Source organism: Meriones unguiculatus, chromosome 5, assembly GCF_030254825.1.
Source record: "Meriones unguiculatus strain TT.TT164.6M chromosome 5, Bangor_MerUng_6.1, whole genome shotgun sequence".
Lineage (NCBI taxonomy): Eukaryota > Metazoa > Chordata > Mammalia > Rodentia > Muridae > Meriones > Meriones unguiculatus.
Genome location: NC_083353.1, coordinates 124,298,413 through 124,325,908, shown reverse-complemented (window position 1 = coordinate 124,325,908; position 27,496 = coordinate 124,298,413). Strand labels below are relative to the sequence as shown.

At 37.5% G+C, this 27,496-nt stretch overlaps 1 pseudogene; it reads right to left on the bottom strand.

Annotated features, from left to right (window-relative positions):
* LOC132654317 (large ribosomal subunit protein eL42-like) overlaps positions 1-27,496 on the bottom strand; it is a 182,518-nt pseudogene that overhangs the window by 134,226 nt on the left and 20,796 nt on the right.

Sequence of the window (27,496 nt, the reverse complement as noted above, 5' to 3'; positions counted from 1 at the left end):
CATTAAATCAAGTCTTCTTTAAAAAGAAATGATTGCTGTCTAAACATGGTATCAGGCTTAAGGGTTTTCATATGTGTTGTAATTGACTCAATCTCCAGGGATGTAAGCCAACTTTGCATAAAAAAAAAGAGTCCGCTAAAACCATGCACATGTCCCATGATGGTAATTTTCAATCAGTAGGCAGTAAAATCCTTCATGTGAGGGTTTGTTTTAAACTTGCAACACAGACTGTAATAATATGTGGACAGGAAAACTGCTGAGATTTTCTAATGATGACGTGTTTTAAATAACAAGCTGGAGAAGATGAAATGTTTCTTTAACAGAGGAACTTGCACTCCTCTAGTAGTGAATCCTGAGATATAATTCATCACACCCTTTTGCTTCTGCACTGGGATCGGTGCTGTTGCCAGTGTAACCGTATCGTGAACAGTCATGGCAGAGAATGACAGAAACTGTGTGGCAGGAAAGAGGTTTGTTCACATTCTTGGGACACAGGACTAGCGTTTTCCTCTGGAGCTCAGAACATACATGATACCATGTGAAAGGTTTAGGTTGTATGGACGAATCTCTCTCTTGAAGTTTTCTTTGGAATTAAGGTGTCTACAAGCCCTGTTCATGTTGTCCAGCGGATGTCAGGGCTCAGGGAATCAGAATGAAAATCAGACAAAAGTCTGGTTAGTTTAAGTACTATGAGCAGCAAGTTATTCTCTGTCTCTGACTCAGGACAATTGTAGCTTTCACCAACATTCAAACCGTGGTAAGCTAAAGTGTCACCTTACAGACAAACATTGGTCTGCTCATAGCCATCTACACTGAAAGGAAAACTAACTCCTAAAATAACTCTAGAAAATAACAAAATAAAGAGAAAATATTTAGAAAAAATATTCAAAAGCTAAAAAGGGCAAAGCATTAAAATTTTAATTTACTTTTGAAATCTAGCTCTAAAAAAAATCACATAAAAATGTTTGAGATGTAAATAATAGAATGGTAAGCAACAAATTACTTTTAAGTTACCCTTAAGGCTATGTAAGATGAAAGAGCTAACTCAGAGTCATAAGTATCCAAAGTTCCACAGTTTCATAAAAAGATGTGTCCTCTTTCCAAACTCCTTCCTAGATAAGTGTTTCTGTTACTTCCAGACAGACTTGATGTAAGCCTCTCTGGGAAGTCAGATATGAAATGAGATATAGTATTTATTTATGAGATATGTGTCATAGTAATAAAATATAAAAATCACTTATTCAAATAATGACATAGTAAAAATTCAACTTTCAATATTTTAAAACCATTATTAGCATGAAACAAAATGATATTCTAGTTTAATAAACTAGAATAATATCAAAATATTTGACAGTGAATGAATTTCCCCATTTGTATCATTAGTATATGTTAATTTATACTCTAATTTTGTACTCTAAATAAATTTGACTCCTTTCATCACAGAAGCTTGTTAGAAATAATCTAAAAATGAACAAGTTGTGCTGACTAACCTGACTAATCGTGTCAAATTGACACAAGTCAGGGTCACCTTGGGAAAAGAACCTCAAGGGAGAAAAGGCCCCCATCAAACTTGCCTGTGGACATGTCTGTGGTTCATTTAATGACTGAGGATTGAGATGGGAGAAGTCAGCCCTCTGTGGGCACTGACACCCCTGGGTAAACAGTCCTGGCTGCGTAAAGAGAGCAAGCTGAGTAAGCCAAGGAGAACAAGCCGGTAAGAGGCATTCTTCCGTGGTCTCTGCTTCTGTCTTTACCTCTAGGCTCCTGCTTTTAGTTCTTGTCCTGACTTCTGTCAGTGATGGACTGCAAGCCATAGGCTGAAATAAAACCTTTCTTCCTCAAGTTGCTTTGGACCGCGGTGTTATAGTAATAGAAAGCAAACCAGGGCACAGATTTAAGTACTCTGTTCCAAGGACAGCAAATAACTTTACCCTCAATTTACCTCCTTGTGTTTCCTTGGGAACATTTTGGTGCTTAGAGAAAATGTTTGCTCATGTCCTGGGCTTTAACTTCTCTAGGAGTCAGTATTGCTAACTGCATTTGGCTTGTGAGTGGTAGAGTTCAGGAGCAGACTAATCACTTCCACAGTTCTTACGTTCTCCCCTTGTCGCCTGCCTCAAACCCATTTCATCAGTCCCCTATGTATCCACTAAGCTGGAGAAATTGTCAAAAAGAAAGATCAGTGAGACTCATTTTGAAGACTCCAAACAATGAGCAAACTGTACAGAGCTCATTTAGCTAGCACTGCCGCCCCCCATGTCTGTATATCTAAAACAGGTGGGAAATGTATTTGCCAGCACAACCTTCCTACGGTGTAAGCCCCTATTTGGGGAATCATGCTGCTTTCTTCTTCGACCACAGCTGTTAAATTAGGTCATTGTACCTTGGATGAAAAAGTTGAAGTCCTTGAAGCTCCAGTTCCTTGGGAGCAGTATCACATCCTTGGGCAGTACACCACTAATACAAGCATTTGGGTGAGAGCCCTGGAGCAAGTAGATGCTGAGGAGTGCACCTAACATGTGTGTTTTTAAAGGCTCACCCTGCTACATTATCTGAATATTTCTACTGTGAAAAGGAGAAAGAACCAGAACAACATTCCCATGTGTTGATCTCCGGCAAATTTTATAGAAGAGAAACAAGGTGGGAAAATATCCCTTTCTAAGTTCTGTTTTATATGTTGTTGTATATATGATTTGACCTTCTGATAATGAAAATTAGTGATTAATTAATACATTTAGTTTCTCAGGATCTGGGCTAATTAAGCATATTCTACTTTGTCTTTCTAGTTTCCTTTAAAAGTAAGTCCATAGGCAAAATGTCTCTGCCTTCCTACATGTTTATTTATCATATGAATATACTTGCTAAAATTCTGTTCATTCAAGGGGTTGAGAGTAGGGCTCTCTAAAGTTTGGAGCATGAGAATTAAAGCAAATTTCCTTTGAGTCCGGTTGCACATTCTTCTAGTAGACATTGACATCCTTCATAGTGACAGAACTCAGGAAAGACAGGATAGATGATATGCCAGAAATCATGCCATGGCAAGATGCTCAGTTTGCCCATGGGCAAATTTAGTTTCTGCATAGATTTAGATTTGTTCACTTTTGCTCAGATGTTGTCTGGTAGAGTGAGGCTTTTGCAACCTTTTTCTAATCTCCTTCCCTTCCTAATTCTCCTCTTTGTACCACAGTAGTGATTTTACCAGAGTCCGTACAGTCAGTATACTTAAATGGCTACAGACTGTCTCTGTGTTTATTGATTTCGTTAATATTTCCATGGGCCTTTGCATTCTAACAACTTACTTGTGTGCTCATTTTCCTATTTATTCATTCATCCTTCCAGCAAAGTGCATGAAGCTTGCCCTCCATTAAAATGGTTGCAGAACCTGGATCACAAGTTTCCTTCTGCTTAGTGGGAATTCAAAGTCAGAACAGCTCTAGTTTTGAAGGACGATGCATTCAATTGTTACTTTTTATAACTATCACATAGTTAACCTTCAATACAATCTAAGGGTAACTGATGATATTTTGCTTGAGACAGTTGTGCTTTGGAGAAAGTAAGCAAGAACCTTCTAAACCTTCTCAATCTACAAATAGCAGAAGCCAAGTTCGACCTCAAGATTTCAAAAAATATATATTTCTCTTATTTTTGAAATTATAATACACTTATATTACCTCCTGCCTTTTCTCTCTCTGTATGCTCCCATACACCCCCGATTTTCTCTTTTAAATCAACAACTTATGTTTTATTGTTGTTACATAGAAATGTACATCCATACATATCAATAAATATATAACTGCAATCTTCTCAGTTGGTATAATGTTACTTGTATTTATGTATGCAGGGATGGCCATTTGGATAACCAATTGTTATACTCTTCCATGGGGAGGAAAGCCCATTTCTCCCACCCTTAGCATTCCTTAGTTCTCTGTAGTTTTTAGTGGAAGGCTGAAGCCCACTGAGCCTTTTCCCAACAACTGTAGCAAGTCTATTGGTCTTGTCTTTGTTTAGCTCATGTTTGTGCAGGCATGATAGCAAGGCTTTATGGGCATAGCTTGTTTTATTACTTAAAGGCACAGTCTCACAATAAACTCCCTATTTCCTGGCTCTTCTAATCTTTCTATTCTTTCTTCCTCAATGATACCCGAGCCGGAATGGAAGGAATTGTGTTTTGGCTGTTAATTGGGACTATGCTCCAAAACTCTGCATTTTGATTGGTTGAGGCTTTCTGTATTGGTCTTCCTCTGTTGAAAAAGAAATTTCCTTGATGAGGGGTGAGTACTACTTATATACAGGTTTGAGGACAAATTTCTTTCACTCCATCTCCCTATAGTTTGTTGTTGTTGTTTTTTGTTTTGTTTTTTAAATCATGTAATATGTATCTCCCTTACAGCTTTATTTATCTGAGAGGATTTTGTTATAGGAAACAGAAATCATCCCAAAGAAAGCTAATCTCCCTCCTTCAGGTGGGAAGTGCTTTGTCATGCCTCCTCCAGACAGGAGAAAGAGAAGAAACTCAAGCATGCCTCCCTACTATAATTAATGTGTAATTAACTATGTGTTGCTCTCAAAACCTTCCTGTGAATTTTAGAGAAGCCTGAGAGATAACTCTGGAAACTGAGGTCTCATGTGACCCTTGTGTAGCATTGCATTTGGATACTGTGGTAATTTCTCCAATGACCAAGAACTGGAAGTCAACCTCACATCGTCACTACTATTACTAGGTAAGACATGTAGGCAGATGAACAACCAAGGCCACACTGTAAAAGAGATAGGCTAAACACAGAGCTACAAGTGGACTGGAACAGAAAAGTGGAACCAGACCAATTGCATAGATATGTATATATATATGTCAGGCCTTTGAGGGAACACATTACAAAGTTGCAGGAATTTATTACACATCTTCCACTGTTTGGAACACTGTGGAGGGAGGAGATCATAACAGGGAGGTTCAAGGCCCGAATAACACTTCCCTCTGACACTTAGAAGAAAAATGTGCAAACAACACTGCACTGTAGTACATTGCACACTTTAATCATACAATCTACTGAACTGAACAAACACTTAATGAGTGTCGAATCACACGTGCCATCTCCAGCTCCAAATTTACCTCAATGGAACACAACCCAAGAAATGACGGTTTAATTTATATACTTCAAGCATTGCCCCAAGGTATCCTATGTTACTTTGCAGTGTTTTGACTTTGATTGCTTTCTTATATATTATAGTTTTGCTTCAAAAATGTACCTATAGTACTCATGAAGTGAAATTTAAAAAGGAGACTGTTATGATTAAAGTGAAGGTTCTTTTAAAAACTAATGTAATGCTATCTTCTCTGAACAGATGGCAAATTTAAACTTTTATTTTTGCAGTGCACATATTGTTAACACTTGACCTGGTACATTCCCTTTGTATAATGACTGTAAGAGGAGAAAGCAAACGAAAAACAACAAAAACTGTTATCCTGTTAGCAAGCAACATTTCACTAGCTGTAGCTAAGCACCACTAAATAGTCTGGTGAAGCACTAGGGATGTTGTGTATCTATTTTAGGAACAGAAGCAAGTCATTACAAAGGGTGGTGACAAGCAGGTATGTTGCAAATTTCTGATTAATTAAAATGCTGTTTAACAAGCCCTATTAGAATGCAGATGCGTTTCGTGATTGCTGTCATAAGCTGGGCTTCAGCTCTGTTTGCAGGGTCTCCCACCCATTTAAGCTTTTCTATTCCCTCTTCTCAGGCCTCCATTCCTCTGCATTGAAGTGAACCCAAGCAAGGCAACGTTAGCCTAATGCATGAGAACAATGAAGTGAAGAAAAAAAAAAGAGACTAAAGAAGTCTAATTACTCCAGTTTTACAGAGTAAGTTTTAAGGCTAAGTTCACAGTGGGGCAATTACCCACATAATTGCTTTAGTTTGAAGCTGGTTTGAAAAGATGTTTTCAGCAATGTGAGGGAAAACATGCAAATTCGGTGCATTGGTTTGATCCCTATTGCCCTTTTTAATAAAGAAGAAAGCTCCTTGAAGTGTTGAGATGACATTTCTTGAGCATATTTCAAATGTGCCACAAAGCCTTTTCTGTTAGAATGCAAGCCAGTCTACAATCACATCAAAATTCGTCCACCAAGTTAAAAAACCATCAGTAAGCAGAAAACGGGAGGAGGTTCTGTAAGAATACACATGTTCATTTGTAGAGACTTATCAAGCAAGGGACACCCACATCCTTTTGTGTTTGCTCATTTGTTTAGGAAAAGTCTCAAAAGTTGTATCCTAATACAGTTTTATAATATGAGCCCTAATGAGATCTATGTACAGATAAGTTAAAACTGAATTATTCAGGTATATCAATGGGATGAAATTCTCAAGTAATCTTTGAAAGTTTCATAGTAAGAGAAGAGAGGATGAATGATAGAAGAAAAGGAAGGATAAAGAGTGGGGATGAGGCAGAAATGAAAAGTGAGAATGTGGTCAGGATGGGAGTTCCAACAGTTTTCAAGCCTCCAGCAGGGCACAAGGTCCTCTGGGTGAAAGTCTGTTTCATGAAGTGCTCAGACAAGAGGGAGAGAGAAATATAAAGAGAATCATTCAACGCAAGAGCAGACTTAGGGCTAAAGCGATTGAATTACCTAAACCACTTTCCTCATTGTACTAACAAGGAAACTAAATTTGAGAGACCTGTCAAAGACACATAAAGAATTAATACTGCAGCCTGCTCTCAAATCTAGCCTTCTGCGCCAGTCTGTCTGGTGAAGGTTCACAGATGGGGAGATCAAATGGTCACATTATTGGGTTAGAAAGAGAGCGGGCATACTTCCTGACTGTAGTCTACCTTTCATGAACCAGAAGGCAATTGTCAAAACTGTAAAAGACGGTATCTAACTCCAACAAGTCAGCCAGGAAGACTTGCTGAAGGAGACCAACGGAAGCAACTTCTATCCAACGAGGAAGCGATGAACAAGACAGAGGGATGGAGGATGCTGCCCTGGTTTAGTGTTGCTTGGTCTGCTTTTGAGCATTCTGGAGGCAAGTTGGTATTTATGAGAGGTGATTTTGGACCGGTGAAAGCTGGGTGATTAAATTTTACACACATGGAAAAAAATGTGTGAGTCTGACACACACACACACACACAGAGAGAGAGAGAGAGAGAGAGAGAGAGAGAGAGAGAGAGAGAGAGAGAGAGAGAGAATTCCACATCCTGAGAAATGGGACTAAATTCTAAACATTTGTGTTTCAATATTCTTACTATATACAACCCTGTAGATAACTTACCTTGCTTCTTCATAATCCAGTGCATGAAGCAGTCTCATTGTATAGAACATTTTCACTGTAACACTATGTAGCAAAAACTTACATTTTGAGACTGTTGCAGATTTCATAATTTCAGGTTAGGGATTCTTGGCCTGTGTTAATAGCACTATATCTGTGGAGTGTTTGGTGTTGCTTAATGCTCCCTTCTGTGACAGGTGGGAGAAGAAACGGAGACTGATACAATACGAAATACATAAAACTTGCCTCCTTATATATAAGACCCTATCTTTACAAAAAGTAACTCGAGGGCTGGCAAGATGGTTCAGTAGATGAGAACACTTAACAGAATAATCACTAGAAACCAAGTTTCTTTCTCCAGCACCCACATATGCATTGGACACATCTCACACACCTGCAACTCTAGTGATATAAGCAAAGGAGACAGGACCACTGTGAGCTGATAGCAAGACAACCAATTGGAATGTGAGCCAATAAGAGGACCATGGATCCTCAGGTTCAGTGAGCTGTTTAATAAGGTAGAGAGAAATAGAAGAAGACAGCAGAAATACTCTTCAGGCCTTTGCTTAAAACCACATGGACATGCCTACCTCCCTCTGTCTCACCATAAACCGCACCTGCACTCAAACAGGCTAACCAATACACAATATTAAAAGAAGTAACTAGAGAAAATAGACACATAATAGTCTTAGTCATGGAAATTCAGAAGAGCAACACATGGAGCCTATGTTTCTGCTCTAGCTTTTCTTCCAGTCACATTATGTTGATATGTGTCAATACTATTAGGTGCTTCAAGACTTTGAGCAAGAGAAGTAATCTGTCTACTCTGCTTTGACTCAGCTGATGATAATTAAAACAAAGGCATCTTGATCAAGGTTGACAGTTGCCTTCTCTAAGTCTCCCTGTGTGTATTTTCTTTTCAACCATTACAGGCAGAGTTGTACACAGTCAGCTGGGTGACTTAGGTTGCTATCTGGCTTTATAGAAGGACTGCACACAGTGTTTCTCTAAAGGCTGAGATTACAGGTATTTCAGGCTTTGCAGGCTGTGGGCTTTTTGTGAACACCTTTCTGAGTCTGTTTTTCTCCACACACAGATAGGTGATGTGTAAAAGAGCAGGCAGTGCTCCTTTCCAACAAGATGTATTCATAAACAGGTGTGGGATCACATTTGGCTCAGAGTCCACGGTTGGTGGGTTGCTGCTTCAGAGGTGCTAAGATGAAGTATTACCATCCACCCGGCAGCAGCAGTGTGTCTATCTTATTTAAGAAACATGGGAGGAAGCAAGATCTTGAAGGTGTCTGCCACCTATTCAATTGTTCCTAATGAGCACATAAAATTTCATGTAGCAGGCAGAAAAAGTACAAACATCTGCTCCAAACACCGCCACCATCCAACCCCTAAGAGCATATGGATACGTACAGAATAGATGCAGTTTTACCAATCTGGCCCCTGCATCTGACCACCTCATCGGAAGTATGACATTATTGAAAGAGAGTCAGTGGTGTAGTGATTCCTTTAAGAGTAACCTCACAGAAGTGGAAATGTGAGGAACCAAGGAGACCTGCTCTTTGAAAAAAAATCTAAGGATGGAAAGACAATTAAGTCTTTCGTTGTTTTAATTCCCATCTTCTGTTTGTCTCATCACTCATCAGGAACTCCCAGGCAAAATTACCTGCAGTATTGCCTCAGCTAAACTAAAATATCCAAGACTATATTTTCTAATATTGATTACACAGATAGGATAAGTAAGAGTATTGTCTACTAAGAAATAGGTTCAATTTTGATTAGATGAAGTCTTGAGACACTTATATGTGGTCTGTGAAAGACAACAACTACAATGGAAACATCAACAAAGAGTACACAAGGGAAATTTTTAAAAAATAGAATGAAATACAAACAATTCTTCCATCAAGACACTTGGGGTAAAGAACAGACAGGTTATGAATCAACAATTAGCAAATGTACTCAGAGCAGGAGGAAGACTATCATCTTAGTTCCTGTATATATATAGTGAGACCATTTTCTATTGTTTGTAAACCCATAGATTTTTCTTACTTCCTCAGTGAAAACCAGTACATAAAATGAAAGTGTGCATTTATCCATCTGCCTGATGCCTCCTCCATTCTCCTTTCTTACTTTTAGCTCCCATCATATTTTCCTATGCTCTTTACATGTGTTCTGAAGCATGCTGTGTTATTTGACATTTTGTTTTCAAAAGTTATGTTAGCAAATGTACATCGGCTCATTCAATTTTTTCCAATTGTCTCGTGCAAATGTATGAGCACCATTTGTCTATAGCTTACAATAGTTGATTATGGTATTTTTTCACTTTAAAATGGCATTTTCTCTCATTTATGGTAGGGTTTTCATGTATATAATTACTTGAAATCTTATATGTAATACATCCATTCATAGGGTTGACATACCAGCAATAGCTTTAAGGCTTTGTTGTAAAAAGCAGGCACATGTCAAGAGATAGTCAACAAGTCCATAAATGCAGAACATGAAGCTTTGGAGTACTCAGGGAGGGTGTACTGGCTGCACTCAGAAACCACAATCTGAAGATCGTTATGCCTCCTTGGATTTACAGAAAGAGAAAAGTTAAGTTGTTGGCAGGATAATAGAATGGTTGTCCTGTCATAGTACAAAATGCTTAGCGTGGAGAAATATTTTAATGAAATGTAAGGACACCCACTATGAATAAATACATAATCTTACTATACAGCATGGTTGTCTGTAAATAAAATGTACCAAACTATCAAGACATTGTGAATAGCAATCTCATATAATATTTACATTTTAATTTTGATAAAAAGAACTAATGTTCATAGAAAAATTTTCCCTGATTTTTTTTTTTAAATTCTCGTGATCTAACTGGTTTACAATAATCTTAAGAGCATAGGTAATAGCTAACCAATGAGCAACTACTGTGTTTGGAGTACTTGAAATTGTGTTTTTAAATATATATTTTAAGTAAGTTAAAATATGACTTACTTATGTGCACATGATTTAATATTGACTACATCTAGATTTAGTGACTAGGTCACAAAATTCCTAACCTACCAATAGGTTATTGCTAGCTGGCGTAAGTGGGCTTTTATCTTACACACACATGCTTCCATACGCTCACACAGGCATCCCTGCTGTCTAGGTCTCGCCAGCACAAATAATATGCTAATATAATACTGTGCTCTCTGTGTGTCTAAAAGTCACATTGAAATTACTAGCTCGATGCATTTCTAACAAGTTTCTCAATGAGTTAAGTTATTAATATGCAAGAATTTGAATTGTCACTTATTACAATTTTATTGAAGTTGATACAGACAAATTATAGAACATAAATTTTATTCTATTATATGCCATTGCTTTGACCATGCTTAAGATATTCTCAAACACTGAATTTGCCCATTAAAATGTTCTAAAACCTCAGGCACAATGAAATTACCCCTATTGGAAAAATGTTTCTCTCTGAAGGTAAGATCTTCCACCTGAAGTTCCAGTTATGCTCACTGAACTGAATATTCTATGACTGTTAAACACACGATTATAATAACAGCCACAGTCATTAAGGTCATCTCACTTGAGGCTCTGATTTGAACTTCTTTTGGATTCAAGGCAAACAAAAATCTTTTACCTTATCTGCTTTCTTCTCCAGCCCGGAGGCAAGGTAAAGGAGGCTGAGAAAGAGAACGCTTCTCCCCAGATTCTTGGAAACGTTAGAACCTAATGATGGAAAGGGCTGCATTTTGAAACATGAAAGGCTGAGGTAGTCTACTAGAGTCAGGCTAATAAGAAACCTCATATGGTAATCTCCCAGCCATGAGACTGTGCTGAGATTTAAATCTCAGAGTTAAGCAGTAATGTATCAAAAATATGGTGGAAACGGTTGCTTTGCAAAATATAGAGGATTAAGTCACTTCACTCTCATAAAATGTCAGGAGCTTTATTCACAGATCTCAAACTTAAGAAATTTAAAATGTTGAGTATTTAAGGAGAAACTTTCAAAAATTTAAAAAAAAAAAGTCCTTTATTAACTTGGAATGAAACATCCAATGCAATGAGTACGTTTCACACAACAACCCTCAGCCTATTTCAAACTTTTGACAGAATCTACATATGAACAAATAATCCTATATAATCATATCCTTTTCATTAAGAAACAGCGACCAGTGTAAAGTCCCAGAGGATTTGCAAGTCATGGACCATGAGTTCTGGCACTGAAATGCAGACACAGATGTCTTAGAACCTCGCTACCAGTCATCTTGGACACTGTTAGCAGAGTCAGCATTGACAACACTGGCACCACTTTAGCATTCCTGGTGCTTAGGCATCAACACGTTCTTTATCTCAGCACTATGCAGGAATCTTTTCAGTCATTGTGTTTGCTTAAGAGTCCACTGTGCTGTCCCTAATCTACCTATGGATGGAGCTATATATGAAGTCACTTCGACTTTTCCTGTAAACAATGACTTCCATCCTAAAAGTGTTTTTAGGAGGAGGAAGTCAGGAGTTGAAACAGGATCTCATGTAGCCCTTGGTGACCTTTAAATTCTTGTGTAGGCAGGGTGGCTTTGAACACACAATCCTGCTCACATTCTGCAAGTATTGGAATGGCAGGTACAAGCCCTCACACAATGGTTGACTTTTTTCGTTTCTGTTTTTTTACTGGCTCTTCTTTGCATCGAGGTTTGCCAAGGCTGTGCGCCAGGCTCTAGATATTCTCTCTGTGTGAGAAGGCATTCACACAAGAGGCAGCATAATGGGCACAAACTAGATTACCCTCTGCACAACTCTTCAGCCACTCTCTAAGAGTGACACCCTTTTCTTTTAAATAAACACAATGTATCTTGTTTTTACCAAACATTTGTCAAGAAGCTTACAACCACCTGTATCTCTGTGCGAGGGGATCCTATGTCCTCTTCTGGCTTCACAGGCACCACTATCCATGTGCCACATGTGGATACACTCAAGGCATGCTACAAACAGATAAAATAAAATAATTAATTGAACATTTTTTTTTAAATGGCAGCTTTTCTGTCATCCCTTCCACTTATCGGACTCCTGAGAATCATCTCTTCTTAATTCTACCCTTCAGGAGATACTAGTAAGATCCTCTTCCCTTTGCTCCATCTGCTCCACATACACCAGCATCTGGATCTTCCATGAGCCTCAGAACAGGCTGCAATCTCTGGAACTTAAAAAAATTTCCCCTTTAGAACGTTATTTTCCCACATGTACCTGTTGTAACTCCTTTCCATCCTCCAAATCCCTCTCCAAGTATCACCTAATCCCCGAGGTTCTGTTATGACTCTTGATCCTTGACCTCATTGAACTCCATACTCTTCCAGCTTCGTATTTTATTCTCATGGTCCACTATTTATGATTATGAAGTGATTGCTTAACACCTTGAATATAGCTGAAATGTGGAGCTAGCAACTCTGTCTTTCTTCCCTGGTTCCAATCTAGTACACAGCAGATGAATGCCATAACTTAGAAGGAATGAACCATAGATTTTTTTTAATTTTTAATGTTTAACATTTGAAACATTTTAATCAAAACATTACTATGTCACGTCCCCCTTCCTTTTCCTTCCTTCTTTTTAAAAATTTATTACTATTAAACACTTATCTTTAATGAAATGCACAAATGAATAGCTATGCAAAACTTAGAGTGTGTAATAATTTTCATTCTAAAATTACTTTTTTTCCCACATGATATCTAACATTAGAGAATATTGACTGAATATTGATTACTTACATGAAGTATACCTTAACAACCTATGTAGCAAACATTTCATCTACAAAGTAAACTTAATAGGAAGTATATTTCTTAAAGAATACTGGCTCAGGGAGCTTATTTTAAGACTTTGAAGACAGACTTTGAAAGACATTATACCACAGAATGAAGAAACAAAACTTCTGAAAATAGCACTGAACAACACTGAAACGCACACATTCTGCTAGAAAGTTGTCAGGAACTTGCGATCTAGGATAGAATACAGTGTATCGAGGTCTTCTCATAGAGTTCTGCTCTGTTAGGGAATAGATTCTAATGCCATGCAATGAAAGACTAAAACTTTCCCAGAGTTTTATGGCAATGAGCAAGCTTTGAAGGAAATGAGCTATAAAGGATGATGCTGACATCATATGACATTAATAGATTAAAAGATAAGGACATTCAAAACATGAGATCAAGCCTCAGTTTGAAAGGTAACTTAATCAGAACATGGGGAAAGCAGTCAGACAGGGTATGCATAGACTGAAGCCAGATAGTGGCTGGGGCCCTGGCACATTATCTGGCCCTTTCCTCTATCTGTCCTGAAGAGAGCCTCCTTCAGTCAGTGACCATCACTAGGGAAGGTTGAAAACTGAAACTTGCAGTAAAGTTGAGTCAAGTTCTTGGAATGAGCCTATTGCCTTGCACGTGGGCTGGCTCCACATCAGGCTCCACAATGTGAGCACCCAGGTTGTAACAGGAACAGGGGACTTATGCCAGAAAGTATTGCACCGTATTGGCACACTATATTGACTTCCTGATAATGTTCTAAAGTCAGTTGAGTAAGAGAGAGTAAGTGCCAGTGGGTACAAATTGTGGCATCAATTCTCTGCCAGGCTGATCAATTGGATTTGTACATTACCTCCAGCTACAATCTTAAAATCTATAGTTTTACTCTCTTCGGTGCACAGCTCACAGCTTAAATAATTGCAGATCCAAATAAATTTTAAAAGGATTGAACAGGTCCTAAATTAAAGATGTGTGAACATTGTTGTTTTAACTACTCTTAATTATTCACTAATTCAGCTCAATGGTTTCACATTTGGTCTCCTTTTGGTCTTTCTCTGACTTTTCTTAGAATATAGATCCCTCACAGTTTTGATATGCATTCTTCAAGTTATTTGTTAATCAATAAAAGAAACATAAGATGTATATACAGATTTTATATTCATCAAACTGGTTCATTAAAAATATCAGAAGGTCTGCATTACAATATCTGTGCCCTCAGTCGTAACTACCTCTTTCACGCAATTATAAGATTTTTAATATCCATTCATTAGATGTCAACGTTGAATAGGAAAAATTAGAAGTACACTTACTCAAACACTGCTTCAAGCAGAGCATCGAAGAGAGAGGCCTGAATGAATTCTCTGTGAAAAATTGCAAATCAGATAATAACCCAAAATGCTGGTTACAGGAAATTCAAAGTATATTATAGAAATTTAATGAAAGCAAATAAATAAACAGACTATTTAAATATACCTGAGATTTTTCTCTATATTTGGATGCCATACAGACTGCTTAGAAACACGCTGTCACAATCTGGTCAAATGTTCAGGTGTTTGTAAATGAAAGCTGATGATCTGAGTTTGAGCCCACAGCCCACATGGTGGAGAGAGAACCAACAATCAGTAGTTGCCCTCTGGCTTTCCCCCTTACACCATGGTGTGTGTCTTCACACACGTATGCATGCACATGAACAAACAAAGAAAAAAACAAAGTGTAGTGAGAAAGAAAGTCACATGTACAAAAAAGATTTAAAAGTGAAAAATTTCCTGTGCCAATGAGTTCTAGACTCTTCCCCACTTTTTCTTTTAGTGTGTCTGTTTTTTGTTTTTTTTTTTTTTTTTTCTCAGACAATTAGGAATAGTGCTACCTCAAGATCCTGCTATACCACTCCTAGGCATACACCCAAAACATGCTTAAGTATACAACAATGACATTTGCTCAATCATGTTTGTAGCAGCTTTATTTGTAATAGACAGAAACTGAAAATAACCCAGATATCCCTAAACTGAGGAATGGATACAGAAATTGTGATACCTTTACACAATGGAATATTACTCAGCAATTAAAAATAAGGAAATCATGAAATTTGCTGGCAAATGGTGGGATCTAGAAAAGATCATCATGAGTGAGGTATCCCAGAAGAAGAAAAACACACATTGCATGTACTCACTTATAATTGGATGTTAGACATATACTATAGGATAAACATACTAAAATCTGTATATCTAAAGAAGCTAAGCAAGAAGGAGGACCCTTGGTAAGATGCTCAATCCCCATTCAGAAAAGCAAATGGATGGTCATCTGAAGAGGGAGAAAACAGGCAACAGGACAGGAGCCTACCACAGAGGTCCGTTGATATCCAGCAAGGTATCAAAGGAGATGCTGAGACTCATAGCCAAACTTTGGGCAGAGTGCAGGGAATCTTATGAATGAAGGGGGAAATAGGAAGACCTGGAGTGGACAGGAGCTCCACAAGAAGAGCAACAGATCCAAAAATCCTGGGCACAGAGGTCTTTTCTGAGACTGATACTACAACCAAGGAGCATGCATGGAAATAACCTAGAACCACTGCAATCTCTGCACAGAGGTACCCATGGCAGCTCAGTCTCCAAGTGAGTTCCATAGTAATGGGAACAGGGACTGGCTCTAACATGAACTCAGTGGCTGGCTCTTTGATTACCTCCCCCTAAAGGGGGAGCAGCCTTAGCAGGCCACGGAGGAGGAGGAAGACAATGCAGCCAGTCCTGATGAGACCTGATAAACTAGGATCAGAGGGAAGGGGAGGAGGATCTCCCCTATCAGTGGACTTGGGGAGGGGCGTGGGAGGAGATGAGGGAGGGAGTGTGGGATTGGGAGGGAATGAGAGAGGGCCTACAGAGGGGATACAAAGTGAGAAGACTGTAACTTATTTAAAAAAATAATTATAAAAGAGAAATGGAGATGTATAAACTTCATGCCAAGGAATTTAAAACAATCGTTTAAGAAAGTATGGTGGTTAGTGTTAATTAAAGTTAACATCTAGGAATTGGACCTCCACCCGCAGCTGTGGGGGACTGTTAGGTAAAGTGCCCTCTCTGAGAGGGCTTATCTGCTTTAAAATAATCACTGTGGGAGGGCCCATCTGCATAACAGGTGGGGTCATCTCCCGTGCTAGAGGTGTATAAAGTGAGGAGAACAAACTGGGCACTAGCGTGTTGCTCTCTACTCCTGACTGTGTAGGCAACATGACAAGCAGTTTCAAGTTCCCGACTCAAACAGTAATGGACTCAAACAGGGAATTCTTCACCAAATCGTCTCTTCCTCTCCCTTATGTTGCTTTTATCAGGGTAACTTGTCACAGCAAACAGACGCACACACTGAAACAAGAAGTTCCGAAAACTTCAAGATAATGCAGCAAAATAATTTCCAAAATGTAAACAAACAAACAAACAAACAAACAAACAAAAACAACCTAGTAAGATTGACTTGGGAGCTTATTCCAAAACAACTTTCTTTATCTCAATCCCCTGCAAACAATTACTGGAACACTTTCTTTGTCAAAAGACACTGACCAGTTTTGGTCTAATTTTTAACTGAATTTATAACCATAAGCTCTCATTTCTCTATACAAATCTCTATTAAAATAAATGCTATAAAGTCAAATTTGTCATTTTGTTACTTCCCCTAAAAATAATTTAGTTAATTACTCCTGAACATATGTAAATTGTATGTATTTCATTGTAATGTGTTCTGTTTTTTTTGGGGGGTACTGTATTGTAAATAAATATTCAGGACTTTAAAATAAATTTGCTCAAGGATGGAAGACAAACAAACAAACAACAACAATAGCAACAAAAACTAGAGGCTATAATATAGCTCAGATGGTGAAGTGCTTCCTAAGTAGGCATGAAACTTTGCATATTTGATCTGCGGCATATCTGTATCCCCAAGCATTCAGGAGGCAGAGGAAAGAGGATCAGAACTCCAAAGTCATTCTTAGCTACAGAGAGAGATCAAAGCCAGACTCTGTACCTGATAGTTTGCCTCAATAAAAATCTTGTTTTATTTTAATAAGATAAACAAAAATCTTAAAAAATAGTGTCTTGATTGAGAAATTTAATTTTCTGGATAAATTAAAATAACAGCAACAACTAGTTGAATAAAATTCTTGGGGCTAAAACCATCAACAATTGAATTAATCATGTGATTGTAAGAATCTTTGAAACTGAAGGCTATTTGAAAAATATATGGATAGATATGAAAAGCAAATAAATGATAAAAGATAAGATTACTCATTTGGCAGTATCTAAAGAGGAAAGATACAATTTAATGAATAGAAAGATAAATAAAGGTGTTCAGTGAGGTATCAATATGATCAAAACACAATAAAACTTTAAAAACAATTAGTACTATGAGACTTTCAATATAAAACAAAACTATGTCAATGTAAAGCATAGTAAAATCTGAGACCTATAATCTAGTCAGGTCCAACTAGACCAAGGCTACCTCAACACTCTACTTATAATTATAATCAAACAGTAATAAATTGAAGGTAGAGGAAGGGTAAGGAAGAAATATTCAAAGAACTGCCATCATAGCCTTAGATATCTTTCTCTGCACATATAGACCAGGAAAGCCTAAGATAGTGTATTTAGCATGTTGCCAACCATAGTCTTACACTCAGCATATACTCCACTAAGTGGAGATATACAATGAGATATATGGAAGATTATTCCATAAATTTATGGGCAGGTGGCAATCGAAACCCAATCAGTATCATTCACCAAATTAAAAGACTAAAAACTGATAATAGGGACAACCATTTTCTTAGACATAGCAAAAACATGTGGAAAAATCTAGATTTTTTTTTTGTAAGAAACCAGCAACTTTGGAACAAAAAGAAAATTTCTCAACCTGGTATAAGATCATTGAAGAAAAAAAAAAAAACCACATAACATCCTATGTAGTGTGGAAATTGCCAAGAAGTTTCCATTAATATCAGAACAAAAGACTCATTCAGGACAATATCTACAACTGTAAGAAAGAAGGGAAGCATCTGAGACTTCACTTTTTACTTTTGAAAAGTAACCATCAAACTAGCTTTCATACCTTAATAATTGTAACTTATTAGCATTCATAATTTTGTGAATGGTGATGAAAGCTATGAGAGGCCAGAGTCAGAGACAAAGCAGTTGAAAGCACAACAAGCGAGAACTACATATTTATACAAACTCCTCTTGGTCATATCCTGATCCCAAGGTTCAGAAAAGGAGGCTTAGGTGAATACTACACTTGAAATCGTTCAGCTAATGACCTCAAGGATAGAGATTTCAAGTATTTAATCGGGACCTTTAAGCAAACCTGAAAACATTGGCTTCGGAGATATTATTTCCATTGTCCATAACAAGCAAACCTACTCTCTCCTCCAAAGACACCAACCATATCTTCCAAGGCTGTTGACTCCCCATCCATGATTAAAATGAGTGACAGCTGCTTGTGTTGCTGCTATGAATGTGTACAGAATCAGAGCAGGGGAATGGAGACTTGTTCAGACAGTAACACTCAGTCATCATAACATCAGAAACATGTTTCTAGACAGAGAATGAACATGAGCTGATTAATATGCATATTAGATTCATTTAATTAAGGCTACTATCTGTCTGCAGATACCAGGATGTGGCCAACCTAGAGAAAAGTACCACAACCACAGCTTGAGGGATCTGGACCACACCCAAATCCTATAAAATTTTAGTTCCCACCTTAAAAATCCAGGCGGTTTCATACTTATATTTCTGTATTGACCTTTCCACTTGTCTTGAGGCATTCATTCAGATAGAAATGAGCACGTTTTCAATTGCCTGTGCAACTGAAAAATGCTACTGTCTCACAACAATTATCACCAGGAGGTTAAACACGCCATGAATAACTGACTTCCACAACATAAGTGTCATTAATCACTCCAACTGAAATTGGGGACGTTTTTACATTAACCCTTCTAATTATGAAGCTCATTGTATGCAGTTCATTGTAAGATGCTCATTGTAGCCTGGTCTCCCCAGAGGTTATTGATAGATAATCTGTTATTGCTTGAGTAGCTATAGTATACCAAAAATACCCCAAATACTGCAGATTGGCTTCATTCACAAGGTCCCCATAGCCTTCTGAGATCTTAATAATCTATTGATAGTACTTCAGTACTTGAAACAATTTTCTGTCCACTCCTAAGGTGAAATGCCATAAACGTATGAGAGAGCCCAAGTTCATGACTGTTCAATACAAGGTGTTCAATCTTACAACTACAAGGAAACATTGAGGCTCACAGGTGGCTAATGAGACCTGTTGGAGACCACAGGTTGACTGAGCCTGTGATATGTCCTCATGGGTAGCTATAACAATCTAAATTCGTAATATAGTTAAAATAATTCCCAACTATACTTTTTGTATTAGTGAAGTTATGTCCTGTTTGTCCATACTGCCAGCAAGATCGTTTTCATTAGCCTCAAAAAAGTAATAGGCAATGTAAAGAGGGGTGAGGTCTATTTGTATCTTGTGAAGGATATCTGTGGGCAAGAACCATTTCTGATTGTTCCCAACAAACTCTTAAATGTATTTAAGAAGAATATGATCAGACTTCATATTGATGGATGGAAAACACAGGGTCAATTTACTTTAAGGTTATATCCATTTGGGGGACTGGCCAATAGTTCAAAATTTTTTCTTGAAGAGGGTTGTGGGATGGTTATGAATGGATGCTGTATTATAATGCCAGGTTTTCCACACTAAGTACATGGGAATTATTCTTGTTTTTAGACAGAATTAATCTATTCAATGTGGAAACTTGGAGTGTCAAGTTTCTTTCAGAATATATCTTAACACCAAGATTTTTATCCAAAGATTCTAAACCAAGATGTCCAATCTAAAAAAAATTTTATAAAATCCATGATGCTCCAAACATTGGTCCACTGAGTGATGTTCTCAGTCAAAAGCAAACATTTGTTATAACCTAAGGCTTGGAAAATCCTGTAACAGATGTAGTTGCCTAGGCCAAAAGTTATTTCTTTCATTTAGTATCTCATGTCGACTGAAACATCACACATAACTTAGAGCAACCAGTGGTCTAGTTAGTGTTAGCATATCAAAAAGGTCATCATTTCTGTAATGATGGGACTATTTCACATTTGAAAATCAAGTACAGACAATCTTCCAACCTCTTCTATATGGATCCTTCTGTTTTATTAATTCATTTTTTTAGTATTTTTTATTATTATCTTTTATCACAATTTATTCAATCTGTATCCTGGCTGTGTCCCCCTCCCTCTTCTCCTCCCAATCCCATCCTTTCTCCCTCTTCATCCCCTATGCCCCTCCCACAGTACACTGATAGGGGAGGTCCTCCTCCCATTTTATTTGACCCTAGCCTATCAGGTCTCATCAGAACTGGTTCACTGTCTTCCTCTGTGGTCTGACAAGGCTGCACCCCCAAGAGGGAGGTGATCAGAGACCCTGTCACTGAGTTCATGACAGAGAAAGTCCCTACTCTCCTTATTAGGGAAGCCCCTTGGAGACTAGTCTATGGACTACATCTGAGCCTGGGTTTTAGTTCCTCTCCACACATTGTCCTTGGTTCTGCTATTTTCTGCAGGGCCTCAATGGCTCAGTTTTATTGGCTCTGTTGGTCTCCTTTTGGAGCTCCTGTCCCCTCCAGTTGTCTCTATCTCCCCCTTCTTTCATAAGGTTACCTCCCTTCTGCCCAACATTTGCCTATGGGTCTTAGCCTCTCTCTGCTTCCAAAACTTGATCAGAAGAGTCTTTCAGAGACCAACTGTGGTAGGATCCTATTCTGTTCCCTATCTTCTCCTGCTTCCAGTGTCTATAGCATTTGTCCTTCTGAGCGAGGATTGAGCATCTTCCCTAGGATTTTCCTTGTTGTTCACCTTCTTTAAGAGTATAGATTTTAGTACATTTATCGTATATCATATGGCTAATATCCACTTATGAGTGAGTATACACTATATGTGTCTTTCTGCTTGTGGGTTACCTCAGTCAAGACGATCTTTTCTAGTTACCACCATTTGCGTGCAACTTTCATGATTTCTTTTTTTGTTTTGTTTTGTTTTGTTTTTATTTTTTTATTTTTTATTTTTTTTATAAGTTACATTTTATTAACTCTGTATCCCAGCCGTGTCCCGATCCCTCATTCCCTCCCAGTCCCTCCCTCCCTCCCTCATCTCCACCGTGCCCCTTTCCAAGTCCACTGATAGGGGGGACCTCCTCCCCATTCATCTGATCCTGTTTTATCAGGTATCTTCAGGACTGGCTGCAAAGCCCTCCTCTGTGGCCTAACAGGACTGCTCCTCCCTTCAAGGGTGGGGAGACCAAAGAGCCAGTCATTGAGTTCCTGTTAGAAATAGTCCCTGTTCCCCTCACTTTGGGAAACCAATTGGTTACTGAGCTACCACAGGCTGCATCTGAGTGGAGGTTCTAGTTTATATCCATACATGGTCCTTGGTTGAATGTCAGTCTCAGAAAAGACCCTGTGCCCAGATATATTTGGTCCTTGTGGAGCTCCTATCCTTTCCCCATCAGACTAACTCCCCTTCTTTCTTATGATTCCCTGTACTCTGCCAAAGGTTTGGTCATGAGTCTTTGCTTTGAAAACACTGCTAGTTAGCGTCTTTCAGATGCGCTCTGTAGACTCCTGTCATACGTTCAATGCACATCCCATCTATGACAACTAGGAATAGTGCTTCCTCCAGACCCAGCTATACCACTGCTAGGTATATACCCAAAGTTTGTTCAAGTACACAAAAAGGACACTTGCTCAACCATGTTTATAGCAGCTCTATTTGTAATAGCCAGAACCTGGAAACAACCCAGATGTCCATCAACAGTGGAATGGGTACAGAAATTATGGTATTTTTATACAATGGAATACTACTCAGCAATCAAAAAGGAGGAAATTATGAAATTTGCAGGCAAATGGTGGGATCTAGAAAAGATCATTCTGAGTGAAATATCCCAGAAGGAGAAAGACAAACATGGGATATACTCACTTATATAGACCTATAAGATATGATAAACATAATGAAATCTATACACCTAAAAAAGATAATCAATTGAGCGGACATGGGGTAAGATGATCAATCCTCATTTAGAAAGACAGATGGGATTTCTTTGTTTTTAATAGTTGAGCAGTATTCAGTTGTGTAAATGTACCACAATTTCCATATCCATTCCTCCATTGAGGGACATCTAGGTTGTTTCCAGCTTTTGGCTATTACAAATAGAGCTGCTAGGAACATGTTTGAGCAAATGTACACTAAACCTGTTAGAACAAAAAGTGGGGAAGAGCCTAGAACTCATTGGCACGGGACTGAACTTCCTGAAGAGAACACCAACAGCACAGGCTCTAAGATCAACAGTCAATAAATAGGACCTCATGAAACTGAAAAGCTTCTGTAAAGCAAAAGACACTGTCATCAGAACAAAACATCAGCCTATAGATTGGGAAAGGATTTTTACCAGCCTTATATCTGACAGAGGAATAATATCCAGAATATATAAAGAACTCAAGAAATTAAACACCAACAAACCAAGTAATCCAACTAAAAAATGGGGTACAGAGCTAAGCAGAGAATTCTCAATAGAGAATATTGAATGGCAGAGGAACACTTAAAGAAATGTTCAAAGTCCTTAGTCATCAGGGAAATGCAAATTAAAATGACCCTGAGATTTCACCTTACAGAATGGCTAAGATCAAAAACTCAAGTGAGAACACAGGCTGAAGAGGATGTGAAGAAAGGGGAACCCTCTTTCATTGCTGGCAATAATGTAAATTTATTCATCCACTTTGGAAATCAATCTGGTGCTTTTTCAGAAAATTGGAAAGACTGCTACTCAAGATCCAGCTATACCACTCATAGGAATATATTCAAAAAGTTGTTATTAATTATAATTTATTCACTTTGCATCCCAGCTGTAGCCCTCTCCCTCACTCCCCCATTCCCACCATTCCTCCCTCTTCTCCTCCCAAGCCCCTCCCCAAGTCCACTAATAGGGGAAATCCTCCTCCCCTTCCCTCTGACCCTAGCTTATCAGGTCTCATCAGAACTGGCTGCATTGTCTTCCACTGTGGCCTGGTTAGGCTGTTCCCCCCACCTCCCTCAGGAGGAGGTGATCAAAGAGCCAGCAACTGAGTTCATATCATAGACAGCCCCTAGTCCCCTTACTAGGGAACCCACTTGGAGACTGAGCTGCCATGGGTTATATCTGTGCAGGGGTTCTCCATGAATGGTCCTTGGTTGGAGTATCAGTTTCAGAAAACACCCCTGTGCTAAGATTTTTTTTTTTTTTTTTTTTTTTTTTGGTTCTGTTGCTCTTCTAGTGGAGCTCCTGTCTTCTCCAGATCTTTTATCTCCACCTTCTTTCATAAGAGTCCCTGCTCAAAGTTTGGGTATGAGTCTCAGCATCTGCTTTGATACCCTGCTGAGTAGAGTCTTTCAAAGGCCAATTGTGGTAGGCTCCTGTTCTATTCCATCTTCTCCTGCTTCCAATGTCCATCGCATTTGTCCTTCTGAGTGAGGATTGAGCATCTTCCCTAGGATCCTACTTCTTGTTTAGCTTCTTTAGGAGTATATATTTTAATATGTTTATCCTATATTATGTGTCTAGTATCTACTTATAAGTGAGTATATACCATGTGTATCTTTCTGCTTGTGAGATAAGTCACTCACGAAGGTTTTTTTCTAGTTCTGTCCCTCAGTTGAGGGTCATCTAGGTTGCTTCCAGATTCTAGCAACTATGAATAAAACTGCTATGAACATGGTTGAGCAATGTCTTTGTTGTATGCTTGAGCATACTTTGAATATATGCCTAGGAGTGGTATAGTTGGATCTTAAGGAAGCATTATTCCTAATTTTTGGAGAAAGTGCCAGATTGATTTCCAAAGTGGTTGTATAAGTTTACATTCCCACCAGCAATGGAGGAATTTCACCACAACCTTTCACCACAACCTCTCGAGCATGTATTGTCACTTGAGTTTTTTATCTTAGCCATTCTGATGGGTGTAAGGTGAAATCTCAGGGTCATTTTGATTTGCATTTCCCTGATGACTAAGGACTTTGAACATTTCTTTAAGCGTTTCTCTGCCATTTGATATTCCTCTATTGGGAATTTTCTGGTTAGTTCTGTACCCCATTTTTTTAAATTGGATTTCTTGATTTGCTGTTTTTGTAACTTCTTGAGTTCTTTATATATTCTGGCTATTGGTCCTATGTCTGATATAGGGTTGGTGAAGATCCTTTCCCAGTCTGTAGGCTGTCATTTTGTTCTGATGACGCTGTCCTTTGCTTTATAGAAGCTTTTCAATTTCATGAGGTCCCATATATTGATTGTTGCTCTTAGAGCCTGTGCTGTTGGTGTTCTGTTCAGGAAGTTCTTTCCTGTGCCAAGAGCCAAGGCTCTTCCCCAGTTTTTCTTCTAACAGATTTAGTGTGTCTGGTTTTATGCTGAGGTCTTTGATCCACTTGAACTTCAGTTTGTTGTACGGTGATAAATATGGATCTATTTGCATTTTTCTACATGTAGACATCCAGTTAGACCAGCACCATTTGTTGAAGATGCTGCCTTTTTTCAATGTACGGTTTTGTTATCCTTGTCAAAAATCAAGCATCTGTAGTTGTGTGGGTTTATTTATGGGATATTCTGTTCAAATCCACTGATTCAGCATTCTGTTTCTATGGTACTGGAAATACCGTGCAGTTTTTATTTATATTGCTCTGTAGGATATGGTTCCTTTTATATCAAGCATCCAAGGAAAGGAATGCTTTATGGTTTTATATATATATATATATATGTATATATATATATAATTTACATTTGTTTTATTTTACTTTTTTTATTAATTACACTTTATTCACTTTGTATCCACCCATAAGCCCCTCACTCCTCCCCTCCCGATCCCACCCTCCCTCCCCCTTCTTCACACATGTCCCTCCCCAAGGAATGCTTTATTGAAACACAAACATGCAACAATCTATGTTATGAAGGCATGGCAACAAGATGGGGGTGGAGGAGGTAAAACCAGAATTTGTTTCTGATATTTTAAGAAGTTATTCTGAATTGGAGAGACTCATTGAAGGGATACCTCTATTGGTATCTCTTATAATAAAAAAATAATGTACCACTAGCAAACTAAAGAGATTGAGGAAATTAATGCATAGCATGCCAATTTCTTTCAAGAGCTATGAACACGATTCCTTATTAGGCTTTTTATTATTTCCTTTTACAGTGATTTATGAATATTTCAGTATACAGAACTCATATTTTGCATAAACTTGTTCCATTCTTTTTTAATGTTGCTTGTAATAAGATAAGCTTTTATCTTATTTTAATTATTAATCACTAGTATTGAAAATCATTGAATTTTGTATGCTGACTTTGGATTCCTTTTTATTGATTAAATTTGTTATTTAACAATGTCATACATCTATATAGTATATTGTGTTCACTCTCTGGGGCTTCCTCTTTTATCTCTCTCCCTTTGCTTGGAATTTGGATTCTGTGAACCTATTAAATTGACACATTGTGCTATAAGTTTGTAGATTGTTTAGTGATTTTTATGTACACGATTATGTTACCTGAAAATATTAAGACAATGATATTTGGTGTTGAGGAGAGATGTAGAGACTTTTTTTGGTATTTTCTCCAGCTTTTAGGTAATTAATATGTCTATAATTTTTTTTCATTTGTTTATTTTTATAATTTCTGGGGGCACAATGTTTCTCTGGGTTAAAGTAGGGACTATAGCTTATTGAAAATGCTCAGTAAGTAACACAGGCCTTACGGAATTGGATTCTAATAGAAGTGCAAGTAATTGTAAAGCAGAGAAACTTGAGAATTCTGGTTATTATCACTTCTAACAAAAAGATAAGATGTGTGGTGATTTTAGACTTATTTGTATAGAATATGCTCCCTCTGACATATGAATAATCATAGATAAACTAAATTATCTTCCTATTTTAATAAGAAAGTTATTAATGCATTGATTAAATTATCAAAGTTTTCAAGTTAGGGAAGAAACTGAATTATTTGTCAAAGATTACTACAGAAATACAGTATTGACAATTAGAGTTTTCAGATATCCTGTAGCTAATTAATGAACACAATCAATAATAGAATTTTACCAAGATTAGAGAAAAGACATTTACTACAGCTAGCATTTCTGTGCCTGCTTCTTCAATTTTGCATTGCTTTAGTTTTCTTCTTTTGGTAGAATCAGTTTTTATTGACAAAGTATTTCTCTGATTTTTTTTCTCTAAAACAATTCTCACAAAACAGACCTCTCTGTTTTAGGTTTAAAAAATGATGTCAAAATCTACAATGTCACTCAGTTCTGACTTATCAGCTATCTCAACACAACTTTACAAAGTCAGTAGAAAATTCTCCATTGTCCTGTTGGTTATCCTCAAATTTCTCTTACATCTTTTATACTCCCTGTATAATCTCAGTATTTTCCAATACTATAAAGGAATATGCATATTTTTCAAACCCATTAATGACTCATCAACAGGCTCTTGTGCCTGTTAAAATTAATAAAATTTGATAAACATGCCTCAGATGATTTACAACATTGTTTAGTGAGTAACATATATGACTTTAAACCTAATTGACACAGTGTTAGTAATGCTAATTCTATTTAGAGTTTTATTTTCTTCAGTTTGTCACTGGCTTTGGATAAGATTATTGAGTTGCTTATTCATCTGGTTTCCCTGCAGATCTTTGTTGTAGTGTGTGTGTATATACATAGATACATACATACGTATACACATACACATACATAGATACATAAATACAGTGTGTATCTGTGTATATACATAGAAATAAACATGTATATCCAATGTTAAAGATTGCTAAAATGCATTGACATCTCCATAATGATAACAAGTTACATTACAAGTTATTTTATGCTAATTATAGACACTGAGATAGTAATGAGCCACAAGACCACAAAAAAATACCACACAGTAATTAAGACTAAAAGGCCTTAATGTAAATATTAAGAAGCAGTAACTTGGCATTATTTATACAAAATTAATTATTTACATACAACAAAACTATTACTACAAAATATATACTCATCATCTTAAACTTGTCATGAGTTAGAAATTGAATCTTTGTGTCAAAATAGATTAAGAATATTTATGGAATTGTTCTGATCTTATACCTGAAATACAGTCTCAAATGGGATACCTCTATACAAATTTCTTGAAAAAACACTTCTTACTTCTTACGTAAATATCAATATTTTACTACCCTATTAATTTTCAGTTTAGACTATTATGCCTTGGAGGTTATGAAAGCTAATATGTAGAGGAGTCTTATTTGATATATCCAAACTAATATACTAATATACATTTCTTCCAAAGTGCTCATTTTAACTAATCAGTCTGCAGTGCATAAAATAAAT